Source organism: Acomys minous (assembly GCF_964271855.1).
Source record: "Acomys minous genome assembly, chromosome: 3".
Taxonomy (NCBI): Eukaryota; Metazoa; Chordata; class Mammalia; order Rodentia; family Muridae; genus Acomys; species Acomys minous.
The window spans coordinates 88,416,358-88,443,931 of record NC_140485.1 but is presented as its reverse complement, the minus strand read 5'-3'; positions in this window follow the sequence as shown (position 1 = coordinate 88,443,931).

The window sequence follows — 27,574 nt, the reverse complement described above, 5'->3', positions numbered from 1 at the left end:
ACTCCATTTCCAATTGGGATATTCAGCTTGGTAGTGCTTAATTTTTTGAGTTCTTTATACATTTTTGATGTTAGCCCTTTGACAGATGTAGGGTTAGTGAAGATCTTCTCCCATTCTCTAGGCTGTCATTTTGTTCTGTTGACTTTTCCCTTTGCCTTACAGAAGCTTTACAGTTTTATGAGGTTCAATTTATTAATTTTGATCTTAGAACTTGAGCTGTTGGTTTTCTGTTTAGAGGGCAGTCTCTTGTGCCAATGAGTTCAAGGCTCTTTCCTAAATTTTCTTTGTACAGATTTAGTGTGTCCAATTTTAAGTTGAGGTCTTTAATCGACTTGGATTTTAGTTTTGTTGGTGATAAAAATGGGTCTATTTGAATTTTTCTACATATACACATCTAGTTAGACCAGCATCATTTGTTGAAGATGCTATCTTTTTTTTTTTGTATAGATTTGGCTTCCTTTTCAAATATCAAATGCCCATTAGTATGTGAGTTTATTTCTGGGTCTTCTTTTTGATTCAACTGAACAACCATCCTACTTCCATGCCAGTAACATGCTGTTTTTATTACTGTTGTTCTATAGTACAGCTTGAGATCTGAGATAACGATTCCTCCAGAAGTTCTTTGATTGTACAGGATTGTTTTTATATTCTAGGATATTTATTTTTTCATATGAAGTTGAGAATTGACCTTTCAAGCTTTGTAAAGATTTTTCTTGGAATTTTGACTGGACCTGCATTGAATCTGTAGATTCCTTTTGGTAAGATGGACATTTTTATTATATTGATACTCCAGTTCAACAAACATAGGAGATACTTTAATCTTCTGTTATCTTCTTCAATTTCTTTCTTAAAGATTTGAAGTTTTTTCCATACAAGTCTTTCACTTGCTTGTTTAGAGTTACACCAAAATATTTTATATTATTTGTGACTATTATAAAAGGTGTAGTTTCCCTAACTTCTTTCTCAGCCTGTTTGTCATTTGTATAGTAGGGCTACTGATTTTTTGAGTTAATTTTGTATCCAGCCACTTTGCTGAAAGTGTTTATCAGCTTTAGAAGTTCCTTGGTGTTAATTTTAGTGTTACTTCTGTACATTATTATGTCATCCATGAATAATGGTACTTTGATTTCTTCCTATTCTATTTGTTTCTCCTTGACCTCCTTTAGTTGTCTTATTGCTGTAGCTAGGACATCAAGTGCCATATTGAAGAGATAAGGAGAGAGCAGACAGCCTTGTCTTGTCCCTGATTTCAGTGGAATTTATTTAAGTTTCTCTCCATTATTTTGATGTTTGCTACAGCCTTACTGTATATTGCCTTTATTCAGTTGAGGTGTGTCCCTTGTATCCCTGCTTTCTCCAAAATTTTAAACATGAATGGGTTTTGGATTTTGGCAATTGTTTTTTCTTTTTGGCATCAAATGAAATCATCATATTTTTTTCTTTCAGTTTATTTATGTGAGGGATTGCATTGAAGGATTTACATATATTGAACCACCCATGCATGCCTGGAATGAAGCCTACTTGGTCATGGTAGATGATATTTTTGATGTGTTCTTGGATTTGGTTTGTAGATACTTTACTGAGTCCTTTTGCATCAATGTTCATAAGAGAAATTGCTCCGCAATTCTCTTTGTAGAGTCTTTTGCGTTAGGTATCAAGGTGACTGTGGCCTCATATAATAAGTTTAGTGATGATCTTTCTATTTCTATTATGTGTAATAATGTAAAAAGAATTAGTATTAGCTATTTTTTGAATGTCTGGTAGAAATATGTACTGAATCCATCAGTCCCTGGGATTTTATTGGTTTCGTGACTTTTGATGACTGCCTAAATTTCATTAGGAGATATAGGACTATTTAATTTCTTTACCTGATACTGTTTCAATTTTGGTAGTTGGTATCTATCAAAAAAATTGTCCATTTCCTCTAAGATTTCAAATTTTGTGGTATATAGGTTTTTGAGTATGACATAATTACGGTTTTGTATTTCCTCAAAGTCTGTTGTTATGTCTCCTTTTTCATTTCAGATTTAGTTTAATTGATTACTCTCATTTTTCCTTGTAGTTTGTTTAGCTAAAAGTTTGTCTATCTTCATTTTCTCAAAACAAAACAAAATTGGTCTTAGTTTTGTTGATTATTTGAATTTTTTCTTTGTTTTCAATTTATTGATTTCAGCCCTGAGTTTGGTGATTTCCAGCCATCTACTCCTCTTTGGTGACTTGGCTTCTTTATTTTTTTTAGAGCTTTCAGGTGTGTTGTTAAGTTGCAGTTATGGAATCTCTGTAATTTCTTTATAATAGCACATAGTGCTATCAACATTTCTCCTAGCACTGGTTTCAGTGTCTCCCATAAGTGTGGGTATGTTGTCTCTCCAAATTCATTGAATTCTAGATTTTTTTTTATTTTATTCCTTACCCAAATATAGTTGAGTAGGGAATTGTTCAGTTTCCATTAGTTTGTAGTCTCTATGTTGTTTCTCTTATTGAATTTTAGCTTTAATCCATGGGAGCCTAATAACATTCAAGGAATTATATGGACCCTTTTATATATCTTGAGGTTTGCTTTGTGACCAACTATACGACCAATTTTGGAGAAGGTACCTTGAGGTACTGAGAAGAAGGTATATTTTCTCATGTTTGGCTGAAAAGTTCTGTATATACCATTTAGGTCAATTTCATTTATGGTGTCTCTTAGTTTTGTTGTTTCTCCATTGAGTTTCTACCACAATGAACTATTTCTTGGTAAGAGTGGGGTGTGGTAGTCTCCTACTACTAAAGTGTGTGGTTTGATGTGTGATTTAAGCTTTAGTAACATTTCTTTTATGGATGTGGGTGCTTTTTTATTTAGGGAATACATATACAAAACTGATACATCATCTTGGTGTATATTTCCTTTGATGAGTAGGAAGTGTCTTCCCCATCTCTTTAATGAGGATTGTTTTAAAGTCTATTCTATCAGTGTGTGGTGGCGCATGCTTTTAATGTCAGTACTTGGGAGACAGAGGCAGGCAGATCTCTGTGAGTTCAAGGCCAGCCTGGTCTACAAAGCAAGTCCAGGAAAGCCAAGGCTAACAGAAAGAGATCTTGTCTCAAAAAACAAAACAAAACAACAACAACAACAAAAAATAAAGTCTATTCTATGAGACACCATAATGGCTAATCTAGCTTGTTTCTTAGGTGTCTTTGCTTGGAATAACATGTTTCCAGCCATTTATTCTAAGATAACATTTATCTTTTTTGCTGAGGTGTTTTTCTTGTATGCAACAGGTTGATGAATCCTGTTTTGCATCCATTCTCTTAGCCTGTGTCTCTTTATTGGGGAGTTAAGGCCATTGATGTTGGGTGATATTAATGACTAATGGTCATTGGTTCCTAGTTTCGATGTTGGAAGTGGTAGAATGTATTTGTGTGTGTGAGGTTCTTTTTTTCTGGATTTTTTTGGTGGGGATGCGGGGTTATTTATTTTCTTTGTGTTCATGTGTAAAATTACCCTCCTTGAGTTGGAGTTTTCATTTTAGTACCTTCTGTAGAGATGGATTTGTGCATAGGTATTGTTTGAACTTGCTTTTGTCATGGAATATCTTGTTTTCTCCATCTTTGATGAATGAAACTTTTGCTCATTGTAGTGATTTGGGATGGCATCAGTGGTTTTTTGGTGTCTGCATGATATGTGTCCAGGCCCTTCTGGCTTTCAGAGTCTCTGTTGAGAAGTCAGATGTAATTCTGATTAGGTTTGCATTTATATGTGACTTGGACTTTTTCTCTTGCAGCTTTTAATATTCTTTCTTTGTTCTGTATGTTTAGTGTTCTGATTATTATGTGTTGGAATTTTCTTTCCTTGTCCAATCTATTTGGATTTCTGTAGGCTTCTTGTATATTTATGGGTATTTCTTTATTTAGGTTAGGTATGTTTTGTCTCATGATTTTGTTAAAGTATTTTATGGACCTTGGAATTGGGAGTCTTCATTTTCTTCTATCCTTACGATTCTTAATTTTGGTCTTTTCAGTGTCCCAGAATTCATAGATATTCTGTGTTAGGAGCTTTTCATATTTAACATTTTCTTTACTGTTGTATACATTTCTTCAGTCATATCTTCTATCCCTGATATTCTGTCTTCTGTGTCTCTTGAATTTTTTTGGTAATTCTTGTGTCTGAAGATCCTGACCTCTTCTCTAGGGTTTCCATTTCTAGGATTATCTCAGATTGTGTTTTCTTCATAGCTTCTACCTCAGTTTTTAGGTCTTGAAACATTTTATTCACTTTCTTCTCCTGGGTGAATGTAATTTATTCAATTATTTGCTCAATTCTTTCATTTTTTTCTTTTTGTATTTCTTTTCTTGCTTGAGGGATTTATTTTCTTCATTTAAGGCCTTTACCATTTTCATAACCTCATATTTGAAATCTCTCTCTTGTGCATCTGCTCTGATGGTATCTCCGAGACTTGTTGTGGTGGGGCAATTGGTTTCTGTTGGTATCAAATTGTTGCCTGTGTTCTTATTCTGACATCTTTCCATTAGGGTGTCTCTGGTAGGAGCTTGTACTCAGTGCCTGATTGGATCCCAGATCTTTCTGTAGATTTTCTGGGTAATCTGAGATCAGATACACTACTATTTCTGACTGTGGTATCTGCTGGGTGCTAGAATCTACTGATTGTGATGTTTTTGCAGGCCCCAGCTTGATCTGCATCCCAGAGAGTTCATGAACTGTCCACCAGACAGGCATCTGGAGATTATAGATGTGCCATGGCTGCTTAGATTCCCCAGGAGCTTTCTTTGGCTTTTCTGGGTGAGCTGAGGTCAGAACCACTAGTGTTCCCAACTCTAGAGTCTGCTTGGTGCTAGAACCCACTGATGGTAATGATTTTCCAGTTCCAGAATTGCTCTGCATCCTGGGGAGATCAAAAGCTGATTTCCACTTGCCATTTGCTTTTGTAGGCTACTTGCTCACTTCTGTGGTGAGCCAGGACTTTGTGATTTTACCATGTAGGGGGAGGCTGGACTCAGCCGTGCTCCACACAACTTGGACCACTCTCACTTTCATTAAGCAAAACAAATTTTAAAAATTTAAAAAATAATTCTTTGAAGTGTAAAAATTATTCTATTGAGAAATAATTTATCAAATATACAGATTATTCATATGTGCACTCACAAACACACTGATATATAAATCAATACGTGTGTATGTTTTTGTGAAATACAAACATTCTAATATAAAGAAAAAAGACAGAATTAAATAAATACAGTACACTATAAAATATTGGAAGACTTTAGCTTGTTTGATTTCAAAGATGACTAGAACATTCAGACAGAATATCAGGAAGGAAATACTGGAGTTGAAATTACAGACAAAATGTAATTCATCATATATACAAAACAGTCCTCACTAGAATTGATTCACAATCAAATGCATATGGAAATTCTGTAGGAAATGCTGTGTGTTAGGTCACAAAACAAGTCTTAAAAAATTTAAGAAAATTTATATCACACCATGTATATTTTCATCCATATAAACTGGAGCTATATATTCATCACCCAAGGTAAAGTCAGAGATTTCAAACTCAGGGAAGATTAAACAATATAATCCCTAACACCAATTTCTCAAAGAAGAAATGAAAAAGGAAAAATAAAACAAATATTTTTTTTTGTTGATTGAATATTGGTGGAGAGGCATGGGAGCACTCAGAGGGAGGAGAAGCAGTCTATCTTGATGAAACCTGATGGGTTGTAATCAGATGGTGAGGGAGGAGGTCCCCTTATGTCACAGGCCAAAGTGAGGGGAATAGCATAAAAGAGAGAGGAGGATACAAGGGAGTGATAACAATGGGAGCTAAAGTCTAGGTTTTCTGCTTCCAAAGTTCATTCTCCATGTGGGGAAGGAGGGCACAGATAGCATGGAACTACCTCTGATGGGAACTCTGGTGCCCATCATTTCATCAGTGACCCTTGGCTGAGAAGTCCTGTGGGAACACAGAGGGTGGGGATGAAGGTTATCCAAATGAGAGCTGATAGGTGTGGTCAGATGGCAGTGGAGGAGGACCCTATCTGTCAGAGGTGTAGGGAAGGATCGTAGGGAGAAAGAGTGAGAGAGGGTAGAAACAGGATGATAAGAGTGACGTGATTACAACACAGAGGTAATGTGAAGAAATTATAAAATAAAAAATGAACAAATTCTTCTATAGATTTTTCTTGAATGTGATGAAGACAATCTGAAATCTTACAGTAAAAAGAATAAAAAGTAACAATAAATTTTTTTCAGTACAACCCTAAGCATTACGAATATTAGTAGCTAATAAGTCAAAATTAGTCATATACTATAATATTTTCTTTTTATTTTTTTACATGCTTTTCAACAATTTATTGTCACAAATTAAACCTTTTGTGAGGAGCTATGGACAAATGTGTTCTCAATCCAAATAAAGTTCTAACAACAGAAATAAAAATCAGTTCCTATTTGAGGATACCTTGATGAAACAGTAAGTTTAACTAGGGTCATTAACAGTGCAACTCTGAAACAGATACATCACTGCATAAAAGTACACACGATGCACTACTATCATTATTTTTGGTTACTCTCCAGAACTTGACTTAAAGACAGTATTATTGAAGACATGACAACTTGACACACACACACACACACAAAAAGAAAAGAAATGGAGAAATTAATTGGATATTGAGCAAGAAGTTCATCCTATCAACTAGTAGTGAATACAATTGAAGAAAAAACATTCATCAGGATACTAGCAATTGTTAGCTGCTTGGAGAGAAAGAACCAGTTTTCTTTAAGGATGTGACTCCTAGTGTGTTACTGATGCTCCATAGAAGAGTGCACAGGGAAGAGTGCTTGTTTAATATAAAGGAACAGTGTGGGTTTAAAAAAGAACACAAAGCTGTGTAGGTAATGCAGTGGGAACAGATCCTGCACAATTTGAGTTTCTGAAACTGATTAAAATACATTATATAAAAATTCTCAAGTAAGAGATAAATTATTTTTAAAAACTGAAGAAGCTCAATGTATCTAATTGGTGACTATTCAGCCCTAAATATATGTATATATGGACAACATTAAGTGGATTCTTTAGGTGTTCATGTGTGTGTGTGTGTGTGTGTGTGTGTGTGTGTGTGTCTGTTTGTATGTATGTGTGTGCATTTTATCACAAGGTAAGGAGTTAGAGGAAGGATGCTGAAGTCTAGAAATAATGTAAGTATAGTACTTGTGTGAAATTCTCAGATAGTAAAATATTAAATTAAAAAAACCTTTATCTTTCAAACAATTGCTGTCTATATAGCCCAGGTAATGGAATGGTATTTTGAGTCCTCCACCAATCCCTATATAGCCAGCAGTTCATTTGACCAATCTTGAAATGATATGCTTAGGGTAACTATCTACTAATAACTCTAAAGAGAAAGGTCATGTAATTCCCACAAGAGATAGTTCCACAGCACTACATTACTCTTGACTATTGCTCCTCTTTACCACTTAGTGAATAGTCTTGAATTCTTAGTTCCAGCTTAGTAATCACTGGATTCTCAAAACCTTATATCTAAGTGAGAACACAGTGGAAATAATGAACAAGTTATCATTAAACTAAAGAACTGCAACCAAAAGATGAGCTTATTCCCATGTTAGACACAAGGACTTAACAAAATAATTGAAGGCAGATACTATGGAAATAGGAAAGGAATAATACATAGGTATACACACACACACACACACACATACACACACACACACATACATATTAGTAGTAGTCGTCTATTTATATATATTACATTTCCATGACATATACACAGCTATTATTCAAAAGATAATTTTTAATGTAAAACTTTTAGTATCTGACATTTTTACACAAATACTGTATTTGCATTATTTCTAGACCTAACTCTCCTTATTCCAACTTTTTACTGTGTGCACATATACAGCCAAATATGCACACTTACAATAGTACATATGTTCAAGAATTTTCATGGCATTTAAATCAAAAGAAAGATCTGACTGGAGCAGATTAATACCTAAACAGGAAAAAATACTATCATGTTTGCAGATATTTAAAGAGATATACCAATCAAGGTGTGAGTGTAAAGATTAGTGAGAGATTGTCTCATAGCCTTCATGAAGTTTACACTTCAGGAATCTATACAATGTGGGTTAATAAATCAATGGGGGAAGTTTAATATAGTAGCCATGATTTGATTGTGTTGTCAGCTTGACAGAATCTAGACTCACCTGAGAACTGGTCTGCAGCTTGTGAACAGAAGGAATTATCATGATTAATTCAAGCAGGAAGGACAATTATACAGTATGAATGGCCAAATTTCTTAGATGGGAAATATACTGTATACATGGAGAATAGAAGCTGAGAAGCAGCACACATTCAGTGTTCTCTCCCTACTGAATGTGGGTGATTTTCAAACTCCTGAAGGCTTTACTTCCCTCCCATGGACAGTAACCTTGACCTATGTGCCTGTATAAACCCTTTATATCACACATTACCATTATAACATTATTTTAACATAGTAAAAAGAAGAGATACTAAAACAGTAGCAATTAGAAATAAGTCATTCTGACAATTCTAATATCTCTTTTCAGATAACAGATAACTATGCTATAGAAATTCTAAAATGATTTCTTTTTTATATATGAAAACTGAGAAAGGTTCAAATGACTATAAATTTTAGTGCTCTATCATCACTATGCATATATTTTCTGATACTGTACTATGTTTTTGTAGTATATCACCACTTGGGAAAGCAAATGAATGATATATGAGATACAATGTGTTGCCCCTCCTAACTGTGTACATATTTAAAATTATAAAATTAATTTCAATAAATGTTATAAATAAAATACTTTAATTAGTTTTATATTTAAAGTTTAAATAAATTACAGTTTTTCATAAAGAATATGTCATGTACATGTGGTACTCTAAATTAAAACTTTTCCATATTCGTATCATTGCAGACCAATTGGAAGTTAAAGACTGAAAGATGGAAAGAGTTAGAGATAAAACTGTATTACAAAGATCACAATTTCCTACTTTTACCCAGTAATGCCTGACTATATTTTATGAGAGTGAATTATATACTAAACATGTGACTCTACTTCATTTGTGTGAGGTGGATCTTCAACACTGACATAAGCAATTCAGAGGTTTTTTTTTTTTTTTCTTCACCATTATTACATGAAGTATTGTTTCACTTGATTAGTGAGGTAATAATTCTCTCCTTATTTGCATTTGTATGTTCTTAGTTTCTTCTGGCATTAAGAAAGATCCTATTACATACTTAGACATTACTCATTTTAGAAAGAATTAAATAATTTTTAATTAAATAATATTTACATTAAGTTAAAGTTTAAAATGTTACTATCTTCTTGTATCTACAGAAAACACCATGACAGGAAAAATAACATAACATAGCAGAAAATGAAGAGACATAAAATGAATACATTTCTAAGGATAGGTGGTAAAGCAGGTTTTTGTTCTGTTGGGTAAAACAGTATTTGGAATCACAAACAAGGAAAGTGAAAAAAACATCATTGTTCATACAGGGATTGCAAAGGGCTTGGACATATAGTATGATGTCATCATAATTGGCATTTGGAAGGAGTGCTTTCTCCAAGTTGCTTGACTGTCTGCCTTCCTAAGCACTTCAAAGGATATATGTCAGTGTCACCTTCCTTCATGCATTTATGCATGTCTCCCATTAGTAGAGAGGCATATTACACGATATTTTCAAACAGAATAAAAGCATACACTCTTTCAATATTTAATCATACTTTGGAGGAATGGAAAGAAAAGAAAATCAAATCTTTGCATGTTTTTCTATAATTTTAGGTAAGCAACATAAATATCAGAATTTTAACAGACATATGAGAATGAAATACATGTTTATATCTTTCATAAGCCATATTGCAAAGAACAAAGAAAAAGGAAATTATTGCTCAAAGTTTAAAAATCTAGTCCATTTGAGCTATAAATTTATACATTATGTATCAGTAAACATGAAAAATATCACTTAATATTCATATTAAAATCCGAGAAACATAATAATGCTTAATGTATGATAAAGGAAATAAAAATAAACTCAGTATTTATTATCATCTCAACTTCATGTTTTATGTGCAAATGCCATAGTTTTGATGTGTACATACTTCAAAATATCAAAATATAACATGAAAGTAAATGCATATTCTCTTTCTCTAGATTTTGTAAATATCAGATGAGATCTTAGACTAATTTCTGATTAACTATGTTGTATCTACGTAAATTATACAATGAACTCTCACAATTATGAAGAAGAACATAATTTTTTATTACATTGTCAAAATAAAGATTCATTATATAATTCAAAGGACAGTTATTCATGAAGCTCACTTGCTGTAAGAAACTTGAATTATACACAAAACACTTCTACTTTGTTATCTAAATCTGTATGTAGTGAAGCTCCTATACAGTTTAAAGTCTAGTTTATTTATCTATACCACAAGTAAATAACTCATTAAAACCCACCTAAATACAACTGTTCTTTAAAAAAAAAAAAACTATACCACAGTCTTTTGATTTTACAATAATGACTCAGAGCCAGGTGCAGGGGTGAAAGCTTACTAGTTAAGAGAGGCAGAGAAAGCACCTAGCTGACATTGCTGCCCAGTTGAAGTACCAGAGGAAGAAACTTTTCTTACTCAGCTCAAATCCATGATGGAAAAAGACAAAAGACAAATACCCTTTCTTCTTCTCCATGCTCTCCTAAGTACCAGTCAACTCAATATCCCTCCTTTCTGTTTTATCCCTGTGAGCTGGATTTTGCTCTCTTCTGCCATTTGACCTAGGGTTAACTTTATTTAGTCCTGTTTTCAGAAAGCTTTGTAATTAAAAGTGTGGGTTTAGATGTGAGCTACATAGCAAATACCTGTGTAAAATAAATAGATGGTTCTTTGATTAAAGGTGTGTGCTAGTATTGAGACACTCTACCATTAGAAACAAGTTTTTTCCAGTTCACAATCTCAGGGCTCACAATAGGATCAAATATTCTGCAACATACAATGGATTCTACAAAAAATTTGCTCATAATTTAAATGGTAATGATATTGTAAGGTGATATAAAATGTCACGTAAACAATAGTTGAGAGTTTATATATTTAAATATTTATTTTCCAGATTATTTGTCAACAGAAACTACAAGTCCAAACATTTCACCTTGATAAATTCACTCATATGAAAGAAAGTCTTCAAATATGAAAAAAGAAGCACTAATTTTCAATGAATTTTAGCCTATTTGAAATCTCAGAATGCACTGATTTTCATCACCTAATGTATTGGATCACAGTCATATAGAATTTCAGAAGCCTTTTATTCATAGAAAACCACCAATGCTTTACTTTTCTCTACTCAATTTAAATTAAGAATACTTAATCTAACACTCTCCATTCTCCTCAGAACTTAAGAGCAAATGTAACTGTTGAGGACTTTTTTGAGCAAGTGAGAATTTTGAAACGGGTAATACTCTATACAACATGTGCAGGGAATATAATACTCAGAATTTCATTTGTTTCTGCATTCTTCCCTTTTCATTTCTTAATTATGAAGGCAATAAAGGAATATTATTATTTATATAATTAATACATGATTATTAATTGGATATAGGCAAAAATAAATATAAGCTTGGAAAGAGGTCATGGTCATAGTTCCCCAAAATAAATACTGTTTAGTATTTTTATATTCATTTTTCTATGTTAAGATTTATTTATCCATGCAATTCAATCAATGATGCCCCTTGTATGAGTGAACCACTTCTATATAAAAAACAAGTATTGTTATTTCATAAATTTTCAAAATGTACATAAAGTAGGTCAAATAAATACTAAATTTAGTATCCTATTAAACAATGTTATTCATCTACAATATCAATTACTCTTTTAAAATTTCATTACCTAAATCTACTATAATCGATTGAAATCATATGAATATCCAATACAATTTCCCTCAACACTAGAGTATTTCAGAATCATAAAGGTTGTTTTTTATTCATTAATTATTTTATTTTATCACTTTACAGCATGATTGCAGAGTCCTCCTTTTCTCTCAGTCCCACCCTCACATCTCCCATCCCCATTTCTGTTCCCCTTCTCCTCATAGAAGGAAACCAACCCAAATCTTTGCATAAATGGTTATGCATTGGTACCAACATGATTCTGATTTATTGTTCCCTGTGTTCACATATGTCATAATTAATAAACTGGTTTGAAAATACAGAAAATGTAATAGTTGATGTCCTGTAAATGAAGAGTACAATGGTAAATATAATGACCTATGTGTAGGATGGTGGAGTGTATAGAGGTGTGGGCCAAAGCACACAAGGTTTAAACTGCATAGAATGAATAATCTGGGGAGATTGGTTTTGTAATATGATTATAATGTATGTGTTAGACTTTTTATTACTGTGACAAAATATCTCATAGAAAACTTTAAAGAAATAATATTATTTTCTTTGTGTCATACTTTTACAGGAGTTGGTACAGTGTCCTTAAATCCACTGATTCTGTAGCACATCATGGAAATAGACCACATGGCAGAAACTGCTTGTTTCATGGGAGAATGGATACAGAAGAATAAGCCAGGCCCAAAATACAATGTTCAAATGCATAAATGGCATGACCTACATAGTAACTAATTGTGCCTGATTCTAAATCTTTTACTGTTTCCCAAGACTTACCAATAGCTTATAAGCAGCATCTAACACATAAACTTGTGAAAGGCATTTAGTATTCATATTTAACAATATACTGTGTTTTTAAAGGATGCTTAAAATGTAGGTGTTTTGACTTATAACATAATAACTATATGGAATAAAGCATATGTCAATGAGCTATATTTTATCACCCAATAATGAATACACATTTCAAAACCTATTCTATACTTGATAAATCGACATAATTTGATATGTCAAGCTAAATTAATTTATAAGGAGACATGACTTCTAAATATAATACTGTGTAGTTGGTATAATGCTATATTTTTTAAAGCATATTATATAAAAACAAAATTTTGAAAAAATGTTGATTGAATTTGGCAATACTATTTGAATGATGTATAAGTTTCTTTATGGATTGGTAAATTGTTGTTTTTCATTTTATTTATTTTCATTTGGATAGACTTTATTTTGCTGAAGGGAAAATTCCAAATTCCAAAACACCATTCTTAATCAAGCCTTTACCTGTACCTTTCCAGAATAATATGTCCAACATTCTGTTCCACACTGTTTTATTCTGGTCCATGTAGAAATGAGTCTAAATACTTCTAGGTTTTATGCTACTTATCTCCTCATCCTGCTCCTTCTTTGGGTAACTGATTGGCTTCTTAATGCCATTATGCTTTTCTATTTATCTAATCTTTAAACAAAAAATGCATCACATGTTCTTATAATCACTTAAGTATCACTAATTTTTCAATAACCAAGATCCGTTTCACTCATATGGGAGAAAATCAATACATTAAGGTAGATACCATGCTACTATTGTATCTCTTACAAAAATTTTAGAATTCAACTTCATATCATAAAGACTATACGACTTGGTATATACTTATTACATGTTCAAAATGTGGATAAATAAAGGTACTCAGATACCTTGCATAGATGATATTAAATATGAGGCTTAAGAATTTTCATTCAGAATTTTAGACTCGCTAAGATAGGGAAGATGTTTTCTGCAAGGTTGCCAAATACAATTAACCAAAAACCTGTGAATGTAACATTAATATAATTCCTGATTGTTTCATGGTTCTTCATGCTATATGTAGTTTTTTTATTTATGTGTAATAATATAAATGTATTTGTCAATGAAATAAATAAAATATTTAGAAAAAATTATATTATATTGTCTGAAATTTAAAACTTAGAGTCAACAAAGAAACAAAATGGCTTGGTGAGAGGGGCTGGACCATTTCCCTGTCCTTATTTTCAATTATACCCAATATTAAGGGAAAGTTAAACACTAAGATACAATACACTTTGTTTGGTATGATTAAATTCTCATCTGTCTCAGCATACAGACTTAGAATGACAGAAATCAAGGCCAGTGGTTGTCATGGCCTGAGATTTGGGTGTGTATGGGCAGGCAGGTTCTTAGAATTTTGCTAATCTTGTCTGTGGTGTCTAAGATTTATACACTTTTAAAAGCATGGACATTCATGTCAAATAAAGGTCAATTTTCTCTTTGTTCTTTTAGAAAGGAAAAGAAAGAAGAATTGGCAGCCAGTATTTTCAACAGAATGAAGAGAATATCAGATTGGCTTTTGTGGGTGGTAGACTGAGAAAAGGAAGGAATAGATAGGAGTCTACTTGGGAACAATTTCTCACCATGTGAGATTAAACATTTTGGCAAGAACCTCTGGGGACTATGTGATGTAAGCTGCTCAGTAGGATGCTTCTATCTTAGAAACTCAAAGAGATTGATGATCAATGCTGAGCAAAATAGAAATGCAGCAGATTCCTGGCAGATGGTATAAGATAAAATATGAGTAAGAAAAGATGCTGCATAGCCATTTTTATGACTCCAAAAATATACCAATGGGTATCTTCTCTGTAAGTTAAAAGAGTTCATGTTACTCACAAACCATCAATAATATGTTAAAGTATATACAGTCAAACCCACTAGTAATTTCACTGACTTCTCCTATAATGGTAGTAAAAGTAGTCACTGAATTAGGTTTCTAAATGTCCAGGTTAAAAACAATGACTTGGTATGATAAAGGCCACATATAAGTATTTTATCCCCACATTCAAAAGTTTACAATATCAGGCTAATTTACTAAATGACAAGTCAAGAAAACAAAAATATCTTAGCCTGAAAGAATTTTCAGGTATGATTTTTATAATTCGATACTCCTAATTCATATAAGATAGGCAAGAACTTAGTTTCTGTTGATATCATAGCCAAGAGGGAATGAATAAAGAAGTTTGCAGCAAGTCATCCAGTAAAATGCCACAAATATTTTAAGTTGCAGACAAAAGCTAATTTTTAGGTTCAATATGCATTAATTGAAATAATAGAAATATAGTTAAGATAAAAGACAACAAAATAATTATTTAAAATGTTGCATCACCAGCCTTTTACCAAAGGGCGAATCTATGGTAGATGATAGTCTACAATAAGAAATGAAGGACATGCAGATATTTTCTGAGGTTATTTAGATATTCTGAAGCAGTCTACCATCATGACCTATTTCTCAGAGTGTGGATATGTATGGACCAGATAATAGATTTTTTTTTTTTGCAAAAGTCTGTTTCAAAGAGGTTGTGAATTCAGTCTATGGTAATTTTCCCTGCAAAATTGGGGAAAAAACTGGAAACTGTGTACTTCTTAGTCTACTAGCCACGCTGTTTCTTTTCAGTCTAGGTTATTACAGTGAAAAAAGTACAGTAGAAATCCCAGAAATTAAATCAAAATCACTTACAATCTAGGGGAATGAAGAAACTAGCACTATTATTAAAGTTTCAAAAATGCAAGACCTGAGGCCTATGGCATAAAACTGTTCACATTTCAATTCTGGCCTTTGCAGAAAGAGAATCATTCCTGGAGAATTGTTCTCTACAACAAGATTAACTAAATGTAAGCCTTGATTATAGACACTATACTACACACACCATTATTTCTAGAGACAATTATTTATCACATAAGAGTATGATATATGTCATGGCTTAATGATAACACTATTTACTATTTCACTTATAAAGATAAGTGGAAAGATTTTTTTTTAAATTTAGAATGTTAAAACAATAGCCATTAACCATTTGTCTAAGCGGTATCTTGTACTATCATGTAGTCAGAGGGTATCAGACCACTTGTGCTTTCATGGTGTACAATTGACCTGGTTATATTGATAACAATGTTTGATATAACAGGTCATTTTAAAGGAGGCCATTGAAATGGAGATTATTCATAAGAAAATTCATGATACATGATAAACCTTAACATTTCAGGACTCTTCCCATTCGTTGATATTTGAGTAATTATGCTTAGGAACATGCCAAAATACCTTTTTAAACCTTAAAAAAAACAAAAAAATAATCATTTACTAAAAAAACATGGCACTACAGAAATTTCATAAAACATAAATGAACTTTACGAAGATTGGAAGCAAAAAAAGGAATATATATCCTGACTGCAAATTAGCTATTCCATTCTGATTACTTTGGGTTGTTGTATTTAAACTATTAGCAACAGAATTAATTCTGAATCAATATTAATAAAGAATCATTTGCTAAGACCACTGTATTGCTTGGGGACAATTTGTCTTGAGCTCCATCTATTCTAGAAGAGTCAATAATTGCTCTTTGTAAGATTATATAACTTCCCCAAGAGTGTCCAGCCTTCCTGACTTAAGAGCCTCAAGCAGAGCCATTATCTGGAAATGATTGTATTGCTTAATCCATGCAAGTAAGCATAGCATCTAAATTGGCTACAGAATCTATAATGAAGAGCACGTTTCCACAAGCCTAGGTATTGTCAATGGTTCCCACCCAGGTCTTTGGAATGGTCCACTCAAGAAATATCTATAGTCACAATTTGGATGTAATCTTTTGGGAGAATAATAAAAGTGGTATATTTCCAATTTTGGAAATTCATCAAGTAAGGGCTTTTTCATTGATGCTATGTCACCACTTGGGACAATACAGTGGACAACATTGAAAAGTTCAACCCAGAAGTGGTCTTTATTCTTACTCAATCCAATGAAATATGTAGAAAATACTATTCTCACTAGCACTGAACTCTATAGGCCTAGATAGCCATCTGCAAATAGCTCAAATTATCACCCCATGGATTATGCAGAAAAAAAGCTATGGGATTCACCAGGACACTTTAGATTCTTCCACCTAAAAAGCTAGCACATCAAAGAGACATTTTAATAACTTAAGAGGTGATTTATTCTGATTATCTTTGGCTGCTTTTATGAAATAGATGCATAGAAAAATAAAAATATGTGACCCAACAAAGACATTTAGATGATTTCTTGTAGTATAATCTCTTATGTGTAAAAGGACAGAACAGCACTTCTATCTTTAAAAAGGGAGTATGTGTCCCATAATCATCCCCCATCCTGGATTTGGTGATATATAAATCAATATACAGGTCTCCAATTCTTTGGATGCCATGGTATTTTTTAATAAGCAGTAGAAATATTTGCACTAATTTCCTTCTGCATGCTTGCTAATGGCTTGCTTCCTTCAGACTGATGCTAACCAGTACTTGAGCTGATGACTTTTCTTTTGGGACATGGAATTTCTTTCATGGACAGTTTCCTCACACAGAAAAAGAAAACTAACCAAACAGAAAATTTTCAATAGCTATTATGTAATCAAAAATACTAATATTGCAATTTAAGTAAAAAAAAATAGTGACTACCCTGTATCTTTCTTGATACTATTCCTGAGTTAGAAAGATTGAGGAAAAGAAGGAATTGAAAAAGTACACTGAGCACATTATTCCTAAACATAGAAAGTACTTAAAAGAAGCTGTATCTGAGAAAATGGGAGAATAAATATTAAAAAGTAGCTGTGAAAGAAGTACATGTATAAATAAAGGTGTTCTGATTAATGTCAGTGCCAGAATCTGTGAACTGCACTTCTTCGTCCAAGTCTTCTTTAGCCAATTCCACATATCTTCCTTTGGGTTTTGAACCTACATGGGCTGGACTACAGCAATTCTCCTTAGGGAGAAGTGTGCTAATAGTATCTATATGTGTTAGGGTTAAGTGGACTGAATGAGGAGTAACATGTTACTTCAATGAAATAATCTACTTAAATCTTACTGTGATGGTCAATTTTAGGAAGATCTTGACTGACACCCAGAGAATATGTTATTTGTTTATATTTCATCTTGGTTGTGCCTGTGATTGTGTTTCTAGATATTAACATTTGGGTCAAAGGATAAAGAAAGGAAGGCTTTATTAATGTAGGTATTCTTGTTCAAGCAACTCTAGACTTAAGTGAATCAAATGAAGTCAATTCCACTGGCTAAAGTTGAAACAGGAGATAATTTTTGATGATTTCATTCTCATACTGAAATATCTGCTATTCTTGGTACTTATACTTTCACTTTTCAGACTATACCTCTCTTGGCTTTCATGCCTATGTCATACTCACTGTATATCTTAAGAATTCTTATTATCTATTATTGGAGAGAGATTTCTCTGTAGTGAATGAATAATAAATACCTTTATAACTCTATTTTCCTAGAGAACATTAATGACACTTTGACTTTGCTTAGTTGCTAATTTTCTAAACTCTCCAATATTTTAGTAATATGTTCCCATCTATAATGTGAGGATAAAGATCTAAAAATAATTAAAGAGTATGATTTCAGGGAAAAATTAGAAGATTTTTTCTAATTTTCACTGCTTTTTGTTTATATAATTTTAAACAGAAAACTTTATCTTCTGGGCTTCATAGTGCTTGCCACACCACATGAGGAATGGATCGTGATCCCATTTCCAAAGTAAAAGCTATGTGTGGTCCTATGCACACTTGTTACTTCCAAACTTATAGGAGTGAAAGACTATTGCTGAAGTCTCCTGACTGTGTGTCTAGGCAAAGTCTTGTTCTCCATGTTCAATGAGAGATCTCACCTTAAGGTATAAGTCCTTCAGTCATCTTTCCCTAGTCTCAGTGCTCACAGGAACACATTCCTGCACAAATATACAAATGTATGCCTCATAGATAAAGGGAAGAGTGGAATATCTGTGCATTTATGTGTGAAAGTCTGGTCTCTGCTTCATCTTTATTTAAATACTTATCTAATTTATGCTTCCTTATTTGGTGTCTCTGAAAATGAATGCCTGAAAAAAATTTTTTTGACTTTTCAGCACATCATTGGAAATGTTATGTGTTACTTCTTTAAACCCTAGTACAGATGATGAAGCACTGTAGTCTATATAACAGCACTGATATCTAATATAAAAGTAAAACTAACATAAAAGACATTTTATCAAGTGCACTCTAAATAGCCAATATACACAAGTAAACAGTATAAACATTAGTCATCTGAGAACTGCATGTTAACATCAATGTGAAGTCTCCCTACACTTCCACTCTGATTGACAATGATATTTTTTATGATATTTTTGATGGAGGGGTTTCATTTCTATAAAAATGTGAAACTCCTATGATAAGATCTTACAAAACCATATGTAAACTAATTTTTGTATGGTAACTTTACTCACAAACATATTTTATAGAAATGAACACATAAATTTTGAAAACAGAATCACAATATGGATTGTAAACTGCTTATAATATGTAAACAAACCAATATGAAGTTATTTCAAATGTCTAGCACAGTGATAAGTATATGTGACATTAGTTAAAATTTACATATTGCTAAATATACAATGAATGGATTAAAATGTGTTTAGAAAAGTTAGATAAATGGTTACATACTATGGAATGCCATTTTATAATATTTCCAGGCCTCAGAAGTAATCCATAGTAACAGGAAGTAAAACAGTGCTTCATACTACTCAGACTAAATAAGGGATTCACTACAAAGAGCAAGGGTGGTAGATGTGTTCTGGATTTCTCCAAAGGTGATGGAAATGTCCTATATTTTGGTGGCATTATATAAATTTGCCAGGAGAAATAATTCATAGTGGAGTATACTTTATTTTAGGCAAATCGCATTCCCCAAAAATTTAATTTTAAGACAAGGAGGTAAGTGTTGTGGAACATTCAAACAGTTGAAAATAAAATGGTACTGGAGCAATAATATCATAACTGCTAGGGTAGAGTAAATTACTTTCACCTATGAATAAATTAATAAAACTAAAAGGATAAAAATATCTTAATAAAAACAGAAATGTTAGTAAAATAGGCTATTACCTGTCATTGTGATAGGTGATAAAACATTATGTCTTAAGACCCTTTTCTTGAATAGTAGTTTAATTATGTACTGATTTAAACCTCTCTAGTTAAAGTCTATAATAAACTGTATACACTTCTATTTTTAATAGCTCTACTATCTGAATACAGCCTTAGATTTTGAGAGGGAATAAAAATTAGTTTAACTACTGATCCTCATATTTTAAATTATGTCAAATATGACCATTAAATTCCAATATGAACTTCAAGGATGTTCGTCCCCTTAGAAGCTTTTCAGTCTGCTTCAGGCTGTGAATACAGAGGCACTGGTAACGTGATAATAATAGTGATAGAGGGAATGTGCATGCTGCTGCAGTCTGCAAAAGAGCAAAATGCTTTACACTGATGCACCTACAGTAATTGGTTTGTTCTGCTCTGAGTTCAATTTAAAATGGCAATTATTTCCTGAATGTGTGATTTAAACCTTCCAAGACATATTACAGTGGAAAGGAAAGGACTTTAGAATTGAAATGTGGACTCACACAACTAGTTATGGAGGAGGAAATTAGTGCCCATGAGATAACATTTAAGCCTCATGTTGTGACTTCAATCAAGAACGAATTTGAATTTTTAGAATGTATTATGAGAGCATATGAATACATAAGACTACCCATTTAAAAATTACTTTCAAATTTGCAGCTAAACTGTAATTAAAGACAGTGAATTAGGTTTCATTCAATACATCTGCTGTGCTGTACTGTGAATATAAATATATTCATATGTTCCTATTCTCCATGTTTTACATTGTTTTAACAATTATGTAATATTATCATGCAGATAAGGTTGTCTAGGTTGTGTAGATTTAATGATCTCAGGTGGATTGCTTTCATCTTAAATATATGTCTGTAAATAAATGAGGAGAGATGAATACTTAGAAACAAAACACATGCAGTTTGACAAAATGACTCACAGTATAGATTAGGAGGAGGAGCACTATCATGCTGAGAATCCCATAATATAAACACATGAAAGTCCTTTAGTTATAATATGAAAGTTTATGGGAAATGAGACTAAAGTTGGGAAGGAATAAGGACAATGCAAATTGATAATTTTAAAACATACTGAAGATAATTTTTACATGAAAACACAGAATTGGTCAGTGGAAAGTATATAAAATGCTTTAATAAACATATATTTATATTGTTCTATTGGATTCACTAGACTTTGTAACATTTATTCCCTTCACTTTTCATGGATATATATCTACTGTTGTATCAGGCTTTCCAATATGAATAGTATTAATATATTGATGGCTTTGTTATTTCTACCAATATTATTTCTTACATTTATATGGAAACACCAAGAGCTTACCATTTCATGTATATATTTGTGATATTTCTACATAACAAACTCCACTCCTCCATAATAAGTTTTACTCTCACACTTGCTAGCACATGAATATATGACAAAAATTAGGATAATAACTGAAACACAAAATAAAGATCCTTCTTGGCATAGCTACAGGTCATCTAGTGAAGAAACATCTAAAAGTAAAATAAAAATTTTCACATATTAGAAACAAATTAGAGAAATTTATTTGAGTGGTGTTAAAACAATAACATCTGCTTAATTAGTTATCCTATGAATTCTGATTGCTTGTATTTTTATAAAATTGCAGTTCTCTTAAAAACATGTTTTGTGTGTATTTATCTTTAGACACCAATTGAAAACTTCAATTAACAAAATGTAGTGTTTAAGAATTACTTTACTTCTGGTGTGCTATTTCATAATTTTAATCCCAGAATTTGGGAGAGATATGTATATCTTAGTGAGTTCAAGAACATTTAAGTTTAGGTATAGAGTAGCAGATTAGTGCTGCAATGCTGTGCGGTGCTGACACTGCAGATGTCCTAACCAGATATTGTAGGAGGATCTGGAGTATTCCCAGGGCCTCAGGAACTACACCGAAGCCATACAGCAAAGCAGTGATGGCCTTCATTCAGACCCAGAAGCTCCATGCAGCCATGGCTCACATTTTCGTTAGAACCCATGTGTTGCTTGGACATTGACTCTACAACCCTCACCTCCAGCAATAATGGCATTATTTACACCACTGGTCCTTCTTTCTGAGATGTGGAGATACTGAAAGGGATGATTAAGTCTAAAATGAAAGTAGCTCCTCTGAGTTTCTCTCATGGATCTCATGAGTACCATGCAGAAACCATCAAGAAGATCCGGGCCACCACAGAAAGCTTTGCATCTGATCCAATCCTTTACCAGCCTGATGTGGTGGCTCTGGACACAAAGGGACCTAAGATCCAGACTGGACTCTTCAAGGTCAATGGCACTGTAGAAGTGGAACTGAAGATGGGAGCCTCTCTAAAGATCACCCTTGACTATGCATAAATTGAAAAATATGACAAGAACATCTTGTGGGTGAACTATATGTACATCTGCAAGGTGGTAGAGGTGGGTAGCAATATTTTTGTGGATGACAAGCTCGTTTCACTGCAGGTGAAAGAGAATGGTGCTGACTTCCTGCTAAGAGAGCTGGAGAATGGTGGCTCAATGGGCAGCAAGAAGAGGACAAACCATCCCAGAGATGCTGTGGACCTCCCTGCTGTATCAGAAAAGGACAGCCAGGATCTAAAGTTTGGAATGGAGCATGATATAAACAAGGGGTTTACATTTTTCATATACAAGACAACAGATGTAGGAAGGGCCTGGGAGAGAAGGGAAAGAATATCAAAATCATCAGGAAAATTTAGAATGTCTACAGGTTTGATGAGATATTAGAGACCAGTGATGGGATAATGCTGGCTTGTGCAGACCTAGGCATTGGGATTCCTGCAAAGAAGGTATTGTTGGCTCAGAAGATAATGACTGAGAGATGCAACATAGAATGAAGTGTATCATCTATGCCACACAGATGCTAAAAAAATGATAGAGAAACTGATGAAGTGAACTAATTATATCCTGTGTTTATTGTGTATATAGTTAATTTGTTGGGTTGTTTTCCTTGTAGCATCTACTCTAGGGTTGAGTATGTGCAAAGACAATATATAAACTTAGTTCAGTCATGGAATATCTTATTTTCTCTCTCTATTGTCATTGAAAATTTTGCTTGGTATAATAGACTGTACTGATATCTGTGTTCTCTGTATGTCAGGGAAGATATTTCTCAAGGCCCTTATGTGTTTATACTTTCTTTTAAGAAGTTAGATGTGATTATGATAGGTCTGCTTTATATTTTACTTGGCATTTCTCTCAGACAATTTTAACATTTTGTGTTTGTTCTATACATTTATTGTTTTGATTATTATGTGGCAGAAGTAATTTTTTCTCATCAAACCTATTTGCAGTTCTGTAATCCACTTGCATGTTTAATGTCATCTTTCTTTAGGTTGGGGAAATTTTGTTCTATGATTTTGTTGTAAATATTTTGTTATCATTGAAGCTTATCATCTCCCCTTTCTTCTATTCTTATTATTCTTAGATTTAGCTTTTAAGGATAGCCTTGATTTATTGGATGTTTTATGATGGTAATATTTTCAATTTAATAATCTCTTTGATATTTTCAACAAAATCATAGAAGAAAATTCTCCCAATTTAAAGAGCTTTCTGTAAACATGAGAGGATTACAGAACACCAAATAGAGTAGACCAAAAAATAAAATCCTCCCATCATATAATAGTCAAAACACTAAATATACAGAATAAAAGAGAAAGTATTAAATGAACTCCAAGTACCATACAATGGAATACTAATCAGAATCACACGAGATTTATCAGCAGAATACATAAAATCCAGAAGTTTCTGGAAAGATGTTTTGCAAACACTTAGAGACCACAGATGCTAGTCCAGACTACTATACACAGCAAGACTTTCAATAAAAACAGATGGAGAAAACAAGATATTCCATGACAAAATAAATTTAAAAGGTAACTATTTACAAATCTGGGCCTATGGAAGATAGTAGAAGAAAAATTCCAATCTAAGGAGGCTACATACATTCAAGAAAACACAAGAAATAGAGAACTTCACTTCAGCAAAACCAAATTAGATAAACACACTACCACAACCAACATCAAAATAAAAGGAACTAAATCACTGGTCATTACTCTCTCTCAACATCAACCAACAGTCTCAACTCTCCAATAAAGAGACATAGCATAACAGAGTAGATGCTTAAGCAGAACCTAACACTCTACTGCATACAAGAAACACACCTCAGCCACAAAGATAGACATTATCTGAAACTAAAGGGCCTTTAAAATGTCTTCCAATCAAATGCACACAAGAAACAAGCTGGAGTAGTCATTTTAATATGTAATGTAATAGACTCTCAACCCAAATTTTAAAAAAGATGAGTAAGGACACTTCATCCTCATCAAAAGAAAACTCAATCAACATGACATCACAATTTTGAACATCTATGCCCCAAACACAAGGGCACCCACATTTGTAAAAGAAATATTAATAAAGCTTACACCCCACACATTAATAGTGGGGAACTTCAACAGGCCCCTTGCAACAAAGGGTACATCAATGAAATAGAAGCTAAACTGAAAAATAATGACTAACATGTACCATGAAACAAATGGATCTAATACATATCTGCAGAATATTTCACCCAAACAAAAGAGATTATACATTCTTCTCATCACCTCATGGAACCTTTTCCAAAATTGATCACATAGTAAGCCACAAAGCAAGCCTCAAAAACAACAGAAGCAATAAAAAGGCTTACAAACAGAGAAACTAAACAAATCTCTACTCAATTATAACTGGATCAAGGGACAAACATAGAAAGAAGGTAGGAACTTCCTAAAATTAAATGAAAATGATATTACAATATATACAAATCTATGGGACACAGTGAGAGCAGTGGGAAGAGAAAAATTCATAGCACTTCATAAAGAGATTGGAATCATTTCGTAAAAAAACTTTAACAACATATCTGGAAGCCATAGAAAAAAGAAGCATACATACCTAAGAAGAATAGATGCCTAGAAATAATCAAACTCAGGCCTGAAATAAGCTAGAAACAAAGAGACAACAAAACTAAGAGCTGGTTATTGAAAAAACAAACAAGATAGACAAACACTTAGCCACACTAACTAAAATGCAAAGCCATAGAGACACTATCAACAAAACCAGACAACAGACACTGGGGAATTCAAAAAAAACATTAGGTAGTACTTAAAAGGTTATATGCCACAAAATTTGATTATGTAAGTGAAAGGAACAATTTTCTTCATAGATTCTACTTGCCAAAGTTGAATCAAGATCAGATAAAATATAATAATTACATAATCCTATCTACTGTGGAATTAGAAACAGACATCAAAAGTCTCCCAATGGGAAAAAAAAAGCTCAGAGTCAGGTGGTTTCAGAAAAGTATTCTACAAGACCATAAAAGAAAAGCATATACCAATACACTTCAAACTATTCCACAAAATAGACATAGAAAGCACATTACCAAACTCATATTATGAGGCCACAGTTGCCTTAATACTTAAAACACAAAAATGCCCAACAAAGAAAAATAATTTCAACCCAATTTCTCTTTTTTGGGTTGTTAATTATCCTTTTTACATATGTATTTATAACACTACACATATGTACAATAAACTACCTATAGCAAGAAGAATCACAAAACAACCGAATATTAAATAAATGTTAAATTCATTGTGTTTGGGCAATTTGTATTTGGAAATCTTAAACAAAATATTTTTCCTGTCTTGGTGCAACTAAATTTCTTGCTATAAATCAATGTCTATTATATTTCATCTTTATAAACTTAAAATATCTACCTAGACCTAAAAATAGCTTAAACACTAAACAGTTAAGGTTAATTGTAAAACTAAATATCTGATCTTCAGCTCCATCAGAGACTTGAGAAGGAATAAAATTAATTACATGAATAGACAGGAAGTGCAGGTTTGCAACTTCCAAAATGAGAAAATTCCAGAGACAGTTTGCTGCTAGTTCAGTTACCCAAAACTCTCTATAACATTGGAGCATCATCTTTACCCTTCTGGGCCAATATATATGACAGACATATTTGTGAGACAGGAACTACTGAGGACTTCCTTACCCTGTATTGGCAATGTTTGTCCATCAAATCTGTGTGCATCCAACTTGCCCAATTTGGGTCAGAATTCTGTCAATGGCCAAAATGAGGACATTTTTCCAGTGGCTGGTTTTCGACATTTGAAGCCATCTCCACAAAGATGTTTACTGTTGCTCATTATCTCTGAAGTAGGCTGGGTGTTGTCAGGAGTTAACTTGTTTTTTTGTCAAGGAATAATTAAAATAATAAAAGCATTTTAAGTGGAATAATCTGTAGGTTTTGAGTTTTTGAAGACTTTGTCTATTTTACCTTATCTATCTATAGAGTCTTACCTATTTGTAAAATCTAGGATGTATATTCTTGTCATAAAAATAGATTACTTATTGATATGACCATGATTTGATCAACTAACAATTAACTTGTATTACTTAATTATCCTAAGCAGCCTGCAATAGCTCTTTCAAAGTATTGGAGTAAACCGTGTGTTATATTTGAGTTGTATGAGTGCAATCATTTATATTAGAGTAGAAATATAAATAAATGCATATGAATAATAATCATAAATTTAAATCCTGTATGAATATTGATGCAAAAATACTCAATAAAACACTTGCAAGCACATAAAAAATATTATTCACCATGATCAAGTAGGCTTCATCCCAGGAATGCAGGTATCATTGAATATATGGAAATCCACAAATGTAATCCACCACATAAACAAACTGAAAGAAAAAAAAAGACACGATATTCACTTTAGATGCCAAAAAAAGCATTTGACAAAACCCAACACTTATTTATGTTTAAAGTCTTAGAGAGAACAGGGATACAAGGCACATACCTAAACATAATAAATGCTATTTACAGCAAGGCACTAGGCAACATCAAATTAAATGGAGAGAAACTGAAATAAATTCCACAAAAATTAGGGAATAGACAAGGCTCCCAACTTTCTAAATATCTCATCAATATAGTACTTGAGGAGCTACATAGCTCTAGTTATAGCAATAAATTTTTACCTAGAGTAATAATACAACAGAAGGAGATCAAAGGGATCTACATCAGAAAGGAGCATGTCAAAGTATATTTACTCACATATGATATGGTAGTGTACATAAGTGAGCCCCAAAATTTCACCAGAGAATTCCTAAATTGGATAAACTCCTTCAGCAAAGGGGCAGGATACATGATTAAATTGTATATGTAGTACTCCTGTATACAAATGACAAACCAATTGAGAAAGAAATTAGATAAACTACACTCTTTACAATAGCAACACATAATACAATATAAAGTGTCTTATCACTCTAAACAAGAAAATGAAATACTTGTATTACATAAACTTCAAGCCTCTGATGAGAGAAATTGGAGAAGTTATCAGAAGATGGAAAGACCTCCCACGCTCATTGATGTTGAAGATCAACATAGTAAAAATGGCCATCCACAGATTCAATGTAATCCCTATCAAAATACATACACAATTATTTATAGACCTTGAAAGTTCAATTCTCAACTTCATATGGAAAAAAAAATCCAGAATGCCTAAGACAGTCTTGTACAATAAAAGATCTTCTAAAAACATCTCCATCCTTGATCTCAAGCTGTATTATAGAACAACAGTAATAAAAACAGCATGATATTGGCATAGAAATA